At 37.2% G+C, this 15,452-nt stretch overlaps 1 pseudogene; it reads left to right on the forward strand.

Annotated features, from left to right (window-relative positions):
* The window catches only part of LOC103210047, a 28,596-nt pseudogene extending 16,272 nt beyond the window's left edge, over positions 1-12,324 (forward strand).
* The last annotated feature ends 3,128 nt before the right edge of the window (positions 12,325-15,452 follow it).

The raw sequence follows: 15,452 nt of genomic DNA on the forward strand, positions 1-15,452 counted from the left end.
CACAACAACAACAACAACAACAACAACAACAACAACATAATACAAGAGTCTACATAAGATTCAGAAGGACATTTAGAAAATTTTTGTTTGTGACCAGTGGATAGTCTTATGTCTTTTTAACTATATTTCATTGTGAGTTGAGAGATATTGACAAGAATGTACAATGACTATAAACATTCACGTGTAACCCCTGGGACAGACAATCACAATGGAAAATGCATTGACTTCAGTAAAATGTTTAATTAAAAAATAAATTCTCTATTTTGTCTTTCATATATATGCTTGAATTTGTATATGAATTGTGTAAATAAAAGCAAGTATATACATATAGATTTGATTACTTCAACCAACCCTTTTATAAAAACTAAGCTAAATCTTATTATGCATTCTGAGAATTTTAACAGGCCTCACATCTGAAGAAGAATTAAAGCTCCAATTCCAGAGGTTATGAATTCTTCCATACCAAGGGATTAGCAACAGAGCTATGGAAGGGCTCTACTGAGGTGTAGCAAAAGATAAATGAATTCTTTGAGTTATTTCAAGTTCTCTTTATAGTTTGACTCATTTAAAAAGGGAGAAGGTGCTTTGTTTCTTAAATGCAGTATATGCGATGGATGGAACATTTCATTATGATGCATATTTCCAGGAGGAGTAAAGAAATCCCAAGAACCACCTTAATAATTCAATATGTGCTTTTTCAATCAGTGAAGCCAAATTCAACTCAGGTAAGCAGAATCTCAGTAGTTCAGGGCCTCAGTATTCGATTTCTGTTATAAACTTTTTCCTGCCTTTATATTCAATGCAACAATCACGTATCAAAAACTTTCATTTTCAAAGTGCCCAAGATAGAGTATTTTGAATGCAGATAAGATTATCACATAGGGACCTCAAAATCTATTTTTCTCAGATCAGTTGCAAATTATTGTTTTAAAGGACACATTATCCAGCTAGGTATACATTTATATGTTATTAAAATGTCTTGAACACTTTTTCAATAATTCTAGTGTAGAGAATGTAAAAGACATATGGTCCAAAACCTTGCCAAATCTCATTCTCATGGAAATGGAAAACAAAATATTTTTCTTTGAGGAATACAGCAAGTTGAATTCTTCTTTTCAATGGGCACATTCTATAATTTTTTTTTTTTTTTTTTAAGGGAAGGATTCTCCTCTCTGCCTTCTTCTTTTTAGAGATTTCATCTCATTGTAAGAATGACCATAAATTATTATCCAAACCACGTCACTTTTAAAAGGGTCAGGAGGTACTATTAATTATTTTAAGACATTAGATATAATCAAAGCAGGCCTAGGAAAAGAAAAATATATAGTCATCTCAATCATGCAATATAATAGCCACATTCTCATAAATCCCTGTATATTACCATTGACTACTACAATGGCAGGTATCTGTTATTTTCTAGACTTTACTGTCCATGTCCCTTGTTTTTGGGGAATACACAGATCACATTCCCTAGCTTTTCTTAGCATGTCAAGCCAATGTAATGTGACCAGGAGCTATATATAGATGCCACCTCCACAGGTGCTTCTCCAGTCTGGATAACTGACATGGCCATAGCCTTTAATATTACTTCAATTTGGGTTCTTAAATGATTGCACACAAGACAACTCTGCCAAACTATAGTATTGCCTGAGGAAGAAATAAAGGTCGTAGCATTTAACTCCTTACGCATTTTGTGTGTGTTTATTTATTGGTTGTAACAAGTATCATTTTCCATAACAGAAAAAAAGAGCATGGTTTTGATACAGTATGGCTTTTTAAATTATTATTCATATAACAGGTGGGTAGCTTTGAATTTGGAACAGGGGTCACAGTGAGACTTGATCAATTCCCACACTTCACAGTGGAAGCAATTTTACTTTCCTGCTGTTTTTAGATATTTCCAAGCAATGGATAATTAGTAATTTATTATTTTCTCTCAGAATCAAAAAGCCCTGGTAAGAAAGAGAATTATTAAAAAATCCAAATGAATGGAAAGTAAATCTTCCTCTCTATATATGAAAAGCTAGTTATGTAAAATTAATACATAACTCATATCTAGCCTTTGCTGATGCCAGATGGATGTTGACTGAAAGCAAAAAATGCCAGAAATATGTTTACTTATGTTTTATTGACTGTGCAAAAGCATTTGATTGTGTGGATCATAACAAATTATGTATAACATTGAGAAGAATGGGAATTCCAGAACACTTAATTGTACTCAGTGAGGAAACTGTACATAGACCAGGAGGTTGTTGTTACAACAGAACAAGAGGGACTCTCCATGGTTTAAAATCAAGAAGAGAGTGTGTCAGGGTTGTATCCTTTCACCATACTTATTCAATCTGTATGCTGAAGAAATAATCCAAGAAACTGGACTATATGAAGAAGAATGTAGTATCAGGATTGGAGGAAGACTCATTAACAGCCTATGATATGCTGATGGCACAACTTTTCTTGCTGAAAGTGAAGATGACTTGAAGTACTTACTGATAAAGATTGAAGACTACAGTCTGCAGTATAGATTACACCTCAATATAAGGAAAACAAAAATCCTCACAACTGCATCAATAAGCAACATCACAATAAATGAAGAAAAGACTGACATTGTCAAAGCCTTCACATAACTTGATTCTACAACCAATGTCAATGGAACCAGCAGACAAGATATCAGATGACTTATAGCATTGGGAAAATCTGCTGCAAAAGACCTCTTTCAAGTGCTGAAGAGCAGAGATATCTCCTTGAAGACTAAAGTACACCTGATGCAAGCATCCCCTAACTTAACCGAATAAACTCATAAAACCAGACACAAGTCTTAAGGTCTATATTCATAAATAAAATTAATTAGTAAAATAGTTTAAATGTAAAACCCAATCATTCAGAAAGATAAAAGGTCTTAAGTAAGTGTGAGCACCAATCCATTAATGATAAAATGTGATTGAAAACAGTCTGTGAACTGTTTTTGAAAATGTAAAGATTCAAACGTGCAGGATAAATTTTAGAAAGAGAACAAAACATGGTTTCTAAATTCAGCATTTGAATCAAGACAAAGCATTGACCGTAACTATGTATCTGACATATATCACCAGAATCAGTAACACCTGTATTCATTTACCACAGGGAAATATAACAAAAGCATATGTTATATAATAAGTAAATCAACAGGGGAAAACATTCCTCATATGAGAAAACAGAATCTAAGCTGATTAGCACATTGGAATTGTGGAAAGAGTAGTAATATCTGCTGCAGAGGATAGAGCACCCCTGAACTGCATTCATGAATGCTCACACATGGCACCTGACAGCAAATGCTCAGCCAGCTTCCAGCCAGGGAAACATGCCTTATCCACAGGTTATAGAAAAAACACAGATGCAGCAAAATGAGTCACTAGAGGAAAACAAAAATCTGAATTGAAGGTAAATGAAGCTTTGTGCACATGCATGACAAGAAATCCATTGAGCAAAACTAATGTTATATCTGTGCCAGAATGTCAGTCTTGTATGTTGGCTATCTTGTATGTGGGAACAGGAGGGAAAGGAAATTGTCACATAATAGCAGACCTTGAACAGTACTCAATTTGAGAATGCCTTCTGTATTGGCAAAAAAAAAAAAAAAAAAGAAAAAGTATATTCAAAGTGGTAAAATTCTTCAGTAGTGCTATGAAAATAGAATAAAGAAATCTTGATACATAAAAGAGAGAAAAGGATGTAGCAAAGAAGAAAATATTGAGAATAAGAAAAATGTTCAATGAAAGATGCAGGAAAAAAAGATAAGACCTTATAAAAATGACATTCTTAGCACTGCAGATGAAATGACATGTAAATCAGTCACTTTTAAGAATATATCCCTGGTGGCATAGTGCCTAAGGCATTTGTCTGCTAACCAGAAGGCTGGCAGTTCAAACCCACCAACCACTCCTTGGAAGGATAGTTGAGCAATCTACTTCCGTAGTGATACTGCCTCAGAAATTCAAGGAGGGGTCGCTATGAGTCAGATCTGACTTGATGGCAGTGAGTTTGGTTTTGGTTTTTATGTAGATGTCTTATTTTTTAAAATGTTACTATAAAACATTGTCTTATTTGTTTCAAATCAGTGATTATTAGCACAAAGGGGAAATTAATTTCTGAATTGTATACTAGCACAAATTTTTCTACTCATTTAAAATAAAAAGTCTATAAACTTCCCATGTTTGTAATCTGATTCAGCCCCTTCAGCATGTCTGTGCATTAGGGGGTACACTTGACTGTTTACCTAAAGGTCAGTGATTGGAAACCACTAACTGCTCCAGGGGAGGAAGATGAGACAGTCTGCTTCTATAACGATTTATGGCATTGGAAACCATAAAGGGTCATTGTACTCTGTCCTATAGGGGCCTACTCTATTCTATAGGGCCATTATGAGTTGGAATCCATTTGATGGCAATGGGTTTGGTGTTTTTTTTTGGTTTGAAGATAACATCAGTAAGCATTTCTTGAGGCAGAGGGCGCTACAAGCTAGCCTCTTGGAAAAGTTTTGTAGGATCTAAAATATTTTTCACTTAATATTAATTGTGGAGTCCTTTGGAGAAAAAGAAATTACTTATTACTGAAAGGAAGTGGGATTATCATGTTTCATTAGAAGTTACTTTTTGTTAGTAACCTTGATACAAATTTACCTTATCTGTCTTTTTAATGAGGGCATATAATTGAATGAATTTAAGTATTCCAAATTTCATTCCCAAGTGTGTCAATAGCATGAAGTGGGAAGTGACCTTGGAAAGAATTCCATCTCACCCATAACAGTCTCTTGGTAGAAAGCCATTTGGCCCCAGTGAAAGAAGTGGCTCAGCTCATCCTGCCTGTTTGGCACAGACCTACTATCTTGGGAGCTTGCTGCTTGGCTATCTTTGTTTACAACACCAAATGTTGGCTGCCACAAGGATAGAAGGAATGAGGAAATCACTCTCCCTATGCTAATTCTTTCTGAGACAAATCTGTTTTTATTGCATTTATTTTGAAGTCTGTACAGATTAAAAAACATATTGAGTCAGTGAAGAAGTCTAAACTGGAGTTTTGCTCAAATAACCTGCAGTAGAGACTTACCATGTATTGAGAAGGAATAGGAATATATTAGCTAAAAAGTATTGGTTTCTTCAGGAAGGGAGAAAAATATCACACAGTTATTTCAGGTTAACATACTCTTACGGTACAGATACAAGCTTTCCCCACTATCTGGAAGTAGAGTTCAAAAGTTCACTATGCCACTTCACTTTTAGGAAAGACCTACATTCATATCTGTTTTACTATCTGAAACATATCCAAAGAGGATTTTCACTTCTACAAAAAGTGAGAGATACCTCTACCATGTAGTTTTGTTTTGTTTTTCTTTTCATTTTTTTTTTAATTTTCCTAGTAGAAGGAAATTAAAAAAGAAAAAAAAAAAGAGTGACAGGAAATCAGCTAAAGAAACAATTATTTCTTTGAAAATATCTGAAAGAAAAGCAAAAGGCTAGAGTAATGGGTTTGCCATCTATTAAAAAGGTTTCCCTGTCTTTTAAAATTTTGTCATAAAAATACCAGCAAACTCATTCATTCTTAATTCTTTTAGAGAAGAACCAGAAACTGAGGAACTTGTCAATAGAGATGGGAGAGTCACTAAAAATTGATAAGTATAGACATACTAAATCTTCTCATCTGGTTCTTCTAAATCTCAAAGACCAAAAACCAGTTAAACTCATTTAGGATCTACTACTGTCCTGAAAGCTCTGGTAGTATAGTGGCTAAGCCACTTGACTGCTAACCAGAAGGCTGGCAGTTCAAACCCACCAGCCGCTCCTCAGAAGAAGATGGGGCAATCTACTTCCATAGTGATACTGCCTCAGAAACCCAAGGAGGGGTCGCTGTGAGTCGGGTCTGACTCGACGTCACATAACAACAAACTGTCCTGAAGGAAGCTCTGGTGGCATAGTGCCTAAGGCATTTGTCTGCTAACCAGAAGGCTCGTGGTTCAAACCCACTAGCCACTCCTTGGAAGGAAGGTTGGGCAATCTACTTCCCTAGTGATACTGCCTCAGAAACCCAAGGAAGGGTCTCTATGAATTGGTTCTGACTCCATGGCAGTGAGTTAGTTTACTGTCCTAAAGGGGTATTTGAGCCCAGAATCTTGATTTGTATCTCAGAACAGGTTTGGATTCTCTGAGAACTGAATCAAGATAGGACACTAGACTTTTTTTTTTTTTTAATTGTGATTTTATTGTGATTTGGGTGAAGGTTTACAGAGCAAATTCACTTTCCATACAGCAGTTCATATACACTTTGTCTCATGACATTGACTACAGTTTACCACAACACAACAGCTCCCCTCCCACTTCCTCCCCATAGTTACCTCTTTCCAGTGTCCATCCCTCCATGCCCTCCTGCCCCCTGAGCTGTCTCCCTGTGCATAAGCAGCCCTTCTTTCTCCCATGATTGTTCTCTCCAAGGAGTGTATCTACTTGAGGTAAATGTTCAACTCATATGCCTGTCTTTGGTTTGGCTGGAAACCACAGGTGTGGGTTTGATTCCAGACCCAAAGGGCAGCTAGGGGCCATAGTCTCAGTGGTTCCATCCGGCTCTATCGGACCACCAAACCTGGTCCCCCTTTTTTTTTTTTTCCTCCAGTGATTTTGAGTTTTGTTCCACATTGTTCTCCCTCTCTGTCAAGGATCTCCTACATAGATCCCCTTTCAAGTGGAAAACAGTGGTAGCCGGGCACCATCTAGGACAATAGACTTTTAAGGTGCAAGTTTATTTAGACAGCTGCATCTTCTCCTGAGATACCTCTTTTGTTAATATGGGGGCTTTGTAATGTGCCAACTTAACTAAGCTGAACTGTATTTCCCAGAATTACCTTCCCTGAATGCTTCTGGTTAATATTGGCCACAAGACAAAATTATGAGAGATTTGGAAAGCAGAAATGAAGCAGTGACCAACCCTCATGCAAAGTTGATCATGTATGTCCTTGCTGACTCATTAGTTTACCTTGTTGATTTAGGCAATAATTGGGCTCCCACTGACAGGTTCTTTGCGATTTCTTCCTTGAATTTCTCCATGCCCTGGGCAAGGTACAAGTGGGGTAAGCATACTAGAACAGACTATCAGGAAGAAACCATCCACTGAGAAACAGATACAGGTTTTGCTTGTTATTTGGGGCCTCAATTATCCACCTTTCCCTCACTTTCCTTTCTTATGTCTGTTTTGTGACTTCACACTCAGCACCACACAAAGAAGAAATAGCTTAACTAATACTGTTGTACCACTTTCTACAATCATGTAGGGAGATCTGGTAGCATAGTGCCTAAGGCACTTGACTGCTAACTAGAAGGCTGGCGGTTCAAACCCACCAACCACTCCTCAGAAGGAAGATGGGGCAATCTACTTCCATAGTGATACTGCCTTGGAAACCCAAGGAGGGGTCGCTATGAGTTGGGTCCGACTTAACAGCACATAATAACAATAACAACAACAATCATCTAAGATTGTATCTTGAGAGGGCCTTGAACAATACAAAATGAATCCCACCCACAATGGACTCTGGGACAGAACCAGAGTTCCTTACGAGCAAAGACCTGGCTCAGGAAAAAGAACACCCAACAACTGACTCCATGATAATTTCAATTGGAACCCATTAACTAGTACAAAAACAACCCCATCCATTAGAGATTAGACAAGCATTAAATATATAAACCCTGACCCTGCAATGCCATATGTGGATTACTACCTGGGTGGCACTTGATGATTTGCTGTCTGTGGTGAGAATCTTGGCATTGACCTCTGCATGTCAGTTACCTAATAAGGCCTTGTGTGATCAACATGGTTTTACTGCCTCTGTTTTTGTAATATGACCTGTGCCCCTTGGAGCCATTCTGGCTGCTGGTCCGGTGGGGTGAAACAGAATCTCTCTATAACTCTTATTTTACACTATTCCCAGTAGTTCTAAATGAATATTGACTGATATATAATGTTATAGTTCCAATTCTTATATATTGGAAAGATGGACTTATTATCTTAAGCTACCTTGTTATATTTTACCACTATTGTGATAAAGATTTCTTATAAAGATAAATTATTTACTGAAGTTTTGTGGTCCTTCATCAAGAACATGGAAAGATAGTTAATGCAGCTAAGAATTCAGTAGTGACCTCTAACACCAAGTAAAGCTAAGGACAGGTAATGGCTCAAGGCATTCAGAGAAGATAGAAGAGGAACTTGTCTTGCTGATCATTCAAATATCAAAAAACTCAAACTCACTGCCATAGACTCAATTCTGACTAATAGCAACCTCTTTGGGTATTATGAGGCAGTAAATCTTTACAGAAGTAGATTGTGCAGTGTTCCTTCCATGGAGAGGCTGGTGGGTTTGAACTGCCAACCTTCTGGTTAGCAGTGAAATGCTTTAGGTGCTGCTGAGCCACCAGAGGGCCTTTGCTGACCACTAACCTGTATCAAATATGTATTGTATATCAAATACATATTATATATCTTCTGTTTGCAGGAGACAGAAAATGAGATGGATTCCAAAATATGTAACAATGCCAACTGTTCCAAAATTACCTTTACCTGCATAGTGCCTAAGGCATTTGATTGCTAACCAGAAGGCTGTTGGTTCAAATCCACCAGCCACTCCTCAGAAAGGTCAGGTAATCTACTTCCGTAGTGATACTGCCTCAGAAACCCAAGGAGGGGTCACTATGAGTTGAATTGACTCGATGGCAGAGGTTTTTTTTTTTTTTTTTTTTGGTAACTAAATTAAACTAAAAACAAACAAACAAAAAACTCAGTGCCATTGAGTTGATTCTGACTCATAGTGACCCCTTTGGGTTTCCGAGGCTGTAAATCTTTACAGAAGTAGATTACCCAATCGTACTTGCACAGAGTGGCTGATAAGTTTGAACTCCCACCCTTCTGGTTAGCAGTCAAATGCCTTAGGCACTATGCCGCCAGAACTTCTTAAATTAAAGATAGTCAGTGTTAATCCTTATAAGCCACCTATATAAGCTTAACCCATTATAAATTGTACTCAGCATAATAAAGAATAAAATGAAAGGATTATTTATTGGGATTAGCATTCAAAAAATGCAGTGCCAATTTCTCATATCTGCCATATTCCCACTTCTGATGTCATGACATTCTCCCTCTAGAAGAATTTGGCTGGTGCCAGATTTGATATTAATAAAAAAATCTTGGCCTGTGACACGACTAACAGAGAATCCCAATTTGCACTCCATTATCCCATTAGCATCTGGCCAAGGATAAAAAAAAAACTCAAGGAAAAATCCCAAAGGAGCTAGACACTACAGCCCAGCTGTTGCCCAAACCAATAAAACAGCCAGTGGATCCGCAAAGGCATACATGGTCTACATCAACCTTCCAAAAAGGTTAGGCACAGCTTCACCTTTGTCTTCTAAATCTCTCAGAAATTTGACTTGTTGCTAACCTTAACTGATGCATCACAGGTGAGCTAAAAGGAAATGATCAGATTGTCAAATCAAGCCCACAGGAATATTACCCAAAATCAAGCGTTACTAATATCTAATAGTTCTGAATGAATACTGACTGATATCTACTGTCATATTTCCGATTCTGGTATATACTCATACTTACTTAGATGAAAAACAAACACGAAAAAACCTACACCACTGCCATTGAACCAATTCTGATTCATAGTGACCTTATAGGGAAAAGTAGAGCTGCCACAGAGGGTGTCCAATGCTGAAAATCTTTAGGAAGCAGACTGCCTCACCTTTCGTCTGTGCAGTGTCCAGTGGGTTGGAACCACTGCCCTTTTTTTAGCAGTCAAATGTTTTAACCACAGAGACACCAGAAGCCCTGGATATCATAGTTCTTCAGATCCAAAGAAGTGGTCTCTGAGCAAGATGCATGAGTCAAAGACTTGGATCATCAAATAGTAGAAAGTTTGGATTGAAATATTACCATTTTATACCACAGGTGGCCTCCTAGCTTGCATGGCATTTTCCAGGGAATTATGATCTATAAATCCATAGATCCCAGGTTTGTTTGCCACAAGCAACCTCATACCACACATATCCTGCTAAGTGTATTCTATAGATAAGGACTCTCCTTCTAGATAATATCATTAATTTACTTTCCATGAGGTCCAATTATCAGCATACTTAAAAGGAGATTAGACCTATGTCCACTCTGTAATTGGGAGAAAAATAGATGACTTGCCTGTTGCTTTAACTGTTTCCTCTCTGATAGTGAATTAGTAAGGTTGCCAAGAATTATAAGAAAAAGCAAGATGACTACTGCTCTAGCATCACCCCTGATCACCTTCTAGTCTTTTGTCAGAGTATACTCACTTCTCTGTTGTTCCATCTCTCCCAAGATTAAATGACATGTCAGAAGTACCTGCTTCTGATGTGCTTCCACTTTTATTACTTACATTGCCTTTTCCTTTCTTTTTTTTTAATGCATTTTATTGAAATATAATTTATGTACAGTGAAATACACAAAGCTAACGTGACATGGGTCAATGCTTTCTTTTTTTTTTTTTTTTTCAGTTTCCCTCCTGTCCCCTTCCACCCTTGGCAACCAACAAAGAAAGTTTCCCTCTATATATAAACCTTTCCTTGACCCTCCACAACAATGAAGTAATACTATATTTGTCCTACTGTGATTGACTTATTTCACTCAGCATAATATCCTCCAAGTTCATCCACGTTATGTGGTGTTTTGCAGACTCTATGTTATTCGCAGCGATGCTCCCAGGAGGAGTCAGTGACCTTCAAAGATGTAGCTGTGGTCTTTAGCCAAAAAGAGTGGTCCCTGCTGGACACACCTCAGAGAAACCTGTTCAGAGATGTGATGATTGAGAACATCGATTCCCTGGTCTTTGTGGGGAATCATCTTTGTAAATCAGATGTGATTTCCCAACTGGAGCAAGGAGAAGAACTGTGGAAAGGAGTAAGATTTCTCCAAGGTGAGAGTCCAGTTATTTCAATCAGAGAAAGTGGATTTAGAAATCAAGAAATGATATCCTGCAAAAAGGACACGTCCACTCTGTGGTAATGCAGAAAGCTCTCAGTGAAGAGAACCCCTTGGAATGTAATGATGTGGAAGATTTTACTGACAGTGTCACATCGACTCAACCTGAATTAACTCACACGGGAAAGAAACAAGATGTCAGCAAAGAATTTGGAAAATCCGGTAAGAACCAGTCATTCTTTAATCCACATAAGCAAATTCACACTAGAAGTAAACCATATGAATGTCATCTGTGTGGGAAAGCCTTTATACAAAGCTCTGACCTAATACAGCATATTAGAACTCACACAGGAGAGAAACCATATGATTGCCACATGTGTGGGAAAACCTTCAGTACAAGATCTAACCTTAAAAAACATGAAAGAATCCACACTGGAGAGAAACCATATGCTTGTCAACTGTGTGGAAAAGCCTTTAGTCAGTGTTACGAACTTAGAAGTCATGAGAAAATCACACTGGAAAAAAACCATATGAATGCAATGTATGTGGGAAAGCCTTTATTCAGAGGTCTTGCCTTACACAACACAATAGAACTCACACTGGATAGAAACCATATGATTGTTATATATGTGGAAAAACCTTCAGTACAAGATCTAATCTTAGAAAACATGAGAGAATTCACACTGGGGAGAAGCCATATGTTTGTCAACTATGTGGGAAAGCCTTTAGTCAGAGTTACGAACTTAGAAGTCATGAGAAAACACACACTGGGTAGAAAGCATATGAATGCCATATATGTGGCAAAGTCTTTATTCAAAAGTCTTGCCTTACACAACACAATAGAACTCACACTAGAGAGAAACAATATGGATGTCAGCTCTGTGGGAAAGCCTTGATTCAGTGTTCTGAACTTAGAGATCATGAGAAAACTCACATTGGAGAGAAACCATTTCCGTGTAATGTATGTGGTAAAACCTTCAGTAGAAGTTCTAACCTGAGACTTCGTGAGAGAATTCACACTGGAGAAAAACCATACGAATGCCATGCATGTGGTAAAGCTTTTACGAGGAGTTCTAACATGAAACTGCATGAGAACTCACATTTGAAAGAAACTATGTTTGTCAGCTATGTGGAAAGTCTGTAGACAATGTTATGACCTTAGAAATCATGAGAAACCACGTTGGAGAGAATCCATATGTATGCCATGTGTATGGGAAAGCCTTCATTTATTGTTTTGTCTTGAGACAACATGTAATAATTGTGAAAGAGATTTCTGTCTTGGTTGCAACATTTAAGCACCCAGAGGAGTCTCACACATTGAAGGAACAGAATCACACATTGAAGAACACTATTGTGTAATCAACGTGGAAGGGTCTAATCATTGTTACTACTTCTCTCTAAGCAAATAACACTGGACAGAATCCATATGGATGTGATATATGTGCCAAAGCCTTTAGTCAATGGTCTGACCTTATTTGACGTAAATAAACTCATAATGGAAATTTAATAAATGTGAAAAAGTCTTCAGTCACAGCTCTTACTATTAGAGTACTCAAAATGAGAAAAATTCTGCCCACATTCAATGTGGAAAAGTCTTCTTACATATAATGGTTCTTTAGACAAAGTGAAAACATTCCAAAGGAGATAAACTTAAGGTCTGTAAATTACTGTGCACTATTATTATTAGGAGCTCTGGTAGCATAGTGGCTAAAGCACTTGACTGCTAACCAGAAGGCTGGCAGTTCAAACCCACCAGCCACTCCTCGGAAGGAAGGTTGGGCAATCCTACTTCCGTAGTGATACTGCCTTGGAAACCCAAGGAGGGGTCGTTATAAGTCAGGGCCGACTCGACGACACATAACAACAACAAAACAACATGTTATTCTTTAGTGCTACATAGCATTCCATTATGTATACTTACCATAGTTTGGTCATCCACTCTTCCACTATAAATCTTAGAGATAAGTCCCTTGCCAGATATGTAATTATCGGCAAATATGATTTGTTGCTTTCATTTTTGTTATGTGCTTTTTCGTGCTGTCAATTTCTTTGTTCCAAATAATTTTCTATGCTGAACTCATTTTGTTTATGACTCATGTTATCACTTCCTTCATTGTTATTGTTTTAGTATTTGCTAAATATTTATGCTGGTCCTCTTTTTTCAATGTGAAGGTTTATCATTTTTCTTTGAGGTTACCCTGTGATATATAGTTTTCTTCCCAAGTTTAGAACACTCTATTCTATCTTATAGTTGTCTTGACTTCTCTACCATCTAGAAGTTCTGTACTGACACAGTTTTTTTCCCCTCTTTTGGGTTTGTAGTTGTCCTCATTTGTCAATTGATATCTCTGGTTCCCTGTTTACAATCTTGTGGGCTTCTTTACTCTGGATACATCCATAGCTGGGTTGGTTTCTGGGTTATATTACGTGTGTTAATGGTCAGTTGTTGTTGGCTTTTCTTGCTTCTCTATCCAAAGGGCCCCCTGTATCTCTGGTAGGTTGGTCTGGTTTTAACAAATTCCCTTAATTTCTGCTTATCTGGAAATGTCCTAATTTCACCATCATTTTTGAGGGACAATTTTGCTGTATACTTAATTCTTGGTTATGGAAATGTTTAAATATTACAATAATGGTAATTTTTCTCTTTCAGTGTTTTATATATACCATCCCATTGTCTTCTTGCCTGCATGGTTTTTGTGAGAAATCTGAGTTTAGTCTTACTGGTTGCCCCCTTTTAGGTAACTTTTCATTTTTCCTGTGCTGCTCTCATGATTCTTTCTTTGTCTTTCATTTTGATAAGTTTGATGATGATATGTCTGGGTGATTTTCTTTTGGGGTCTATCATTTTTGGGGTTCATTGGACTTCCTGAATGGATATATTCTCATCTTTTATCATACCAGGAGAATTCTCTTCCAACAAATCTTTGACAATTTTCTCTGTGGTTTTATTTTTCTATTCTTGTTCTGGAATTCTGATTACATGTAGGTTATTCCTTTTGAAGGTATCCCACATGAACCTTAAGCTTTCTTCATTTTGTTTTGATATTTTTCCTGATTTATCCCTTTCCAAAGAAATGTTCAGGTATCTGCCTTCAATCTCCCTAATTCTGTCTTCCAATGATTCAATTCTAGTCCTTTGCCCATTCAATGTATTATCTATTTCTGAAAATTTAGTATTAATTTTCTGGATTTTTATGTGTGGGTTTTGTATCATTTCTAATTTTTCATTTACTTTGTCATTTTGTTCTTGTATTATCTTTCAAAATTGTTCTAGGGTTTACACTGTGTTTTTCTTGATCTATCTCTCAATTCATTGAAGATACCTAAATATAAGTCTTTTGAATTCCTTATCAAGGAGTTACAATACTGCATCTTCCTCAGGGATGTGTTTTGGGTCTATATCATGGTCCCTTGTTTCTCCTGTTTTATCTTGCTTCTCTGTGTGGACTGTGATGCTCTGTTGTCTCTGAGGCAATTTGGTGTTTTTGTGTTTATATTTAATTGATGATTGCATGTTGGAGAGACTTACCCATGATTTTTGTTTTCTTTTCTTTTCTTTTCTTTTTTTTTATGTTATCTATGCAAGCAAGGTACTGTGCTCCTCTGTTCACTAGTTGACAGTACTTATACACTCACCACCTGTCTCCTTTCCAACCACTGGTATGTCCCTGCCGACCTTGGCAAACAGAGCCTATTCTTAGGTTCCTGGAATCCAAATGAGAATGCTATCACTTTAAAATCCAAAATGGCTGCACCCTCCAGACAGTGGAAAGTCAACAGATCAGGTTGTCTCCCTCCTTGCTGTTTCCCTTCCTAGTCATAGGCCACCAGCGCAGTCATCCCTGCAGCCCTTGATGACCAGGGCTGATCTTTAGGTCAATTCTCAGGTCCCAACACCACTTGGAAATATTCAGGCTTTTGGTCCTGTCAGAGTAGCTGACAGTCCACAGCTCTGACCATCTCTGTACTCACTGTTTTTGTTCAGGTTTTTCCACTAGTTGGTGCTTAATCCACTTCTGTATAGTTCCTTTCAAAGCTCAGGGCTCCAGGATCATCTTCTGGATCTCTGTCAATTGGTTTTTCTTTTCTTTGTTGAAGAGGCTCTGTGTTGTTTGTCTGCCTATTCCTCCATCTTACCAGAAGTCTCCCTTTTCTTTTCTTAAGGTACAATCAGAGAAGTGGGCACTTGTTTACAATTGGTTCAATTTTTATTCTAATTAGAATGATAAAGTCTAATGAAATATGAGACTGTAATTAACAATATTCATTAGGAAATGTCACAGAAAATATAACAAATTTCTGGTTTAGAAATTTACAGCCTAATAACTCAAAACAACTTTCATTAAGTTTAAGATGACTATATATTCCCTTTTTATTCCTCATCAGTTCTGGATTTAAACTGTTGTCTCAAATTAATTAATGGTAGAGGGCATTCTCTTTTTATTTATCTAAGTTGCATAAAACACACCAGAATTCCAATAATTCAC

Source organism: Orycteropus afer, unplaced genomic scaffold, assembly GCF_000298275.1.
Source record: "Orycteropus afer afer isolate SDZICR_OR568_19922 unplaced genomic scaffold, OryAfe1.0 scaffold00560, whole genome shotgun sequence".
In the NCBI taxonomy this organism is placed as follows: Eukaryota; Metazoa; Chordata; class Mammalia; order Tubulidentata; family Orycteropodidae; genus Orycteropus; species Orycteropus afer.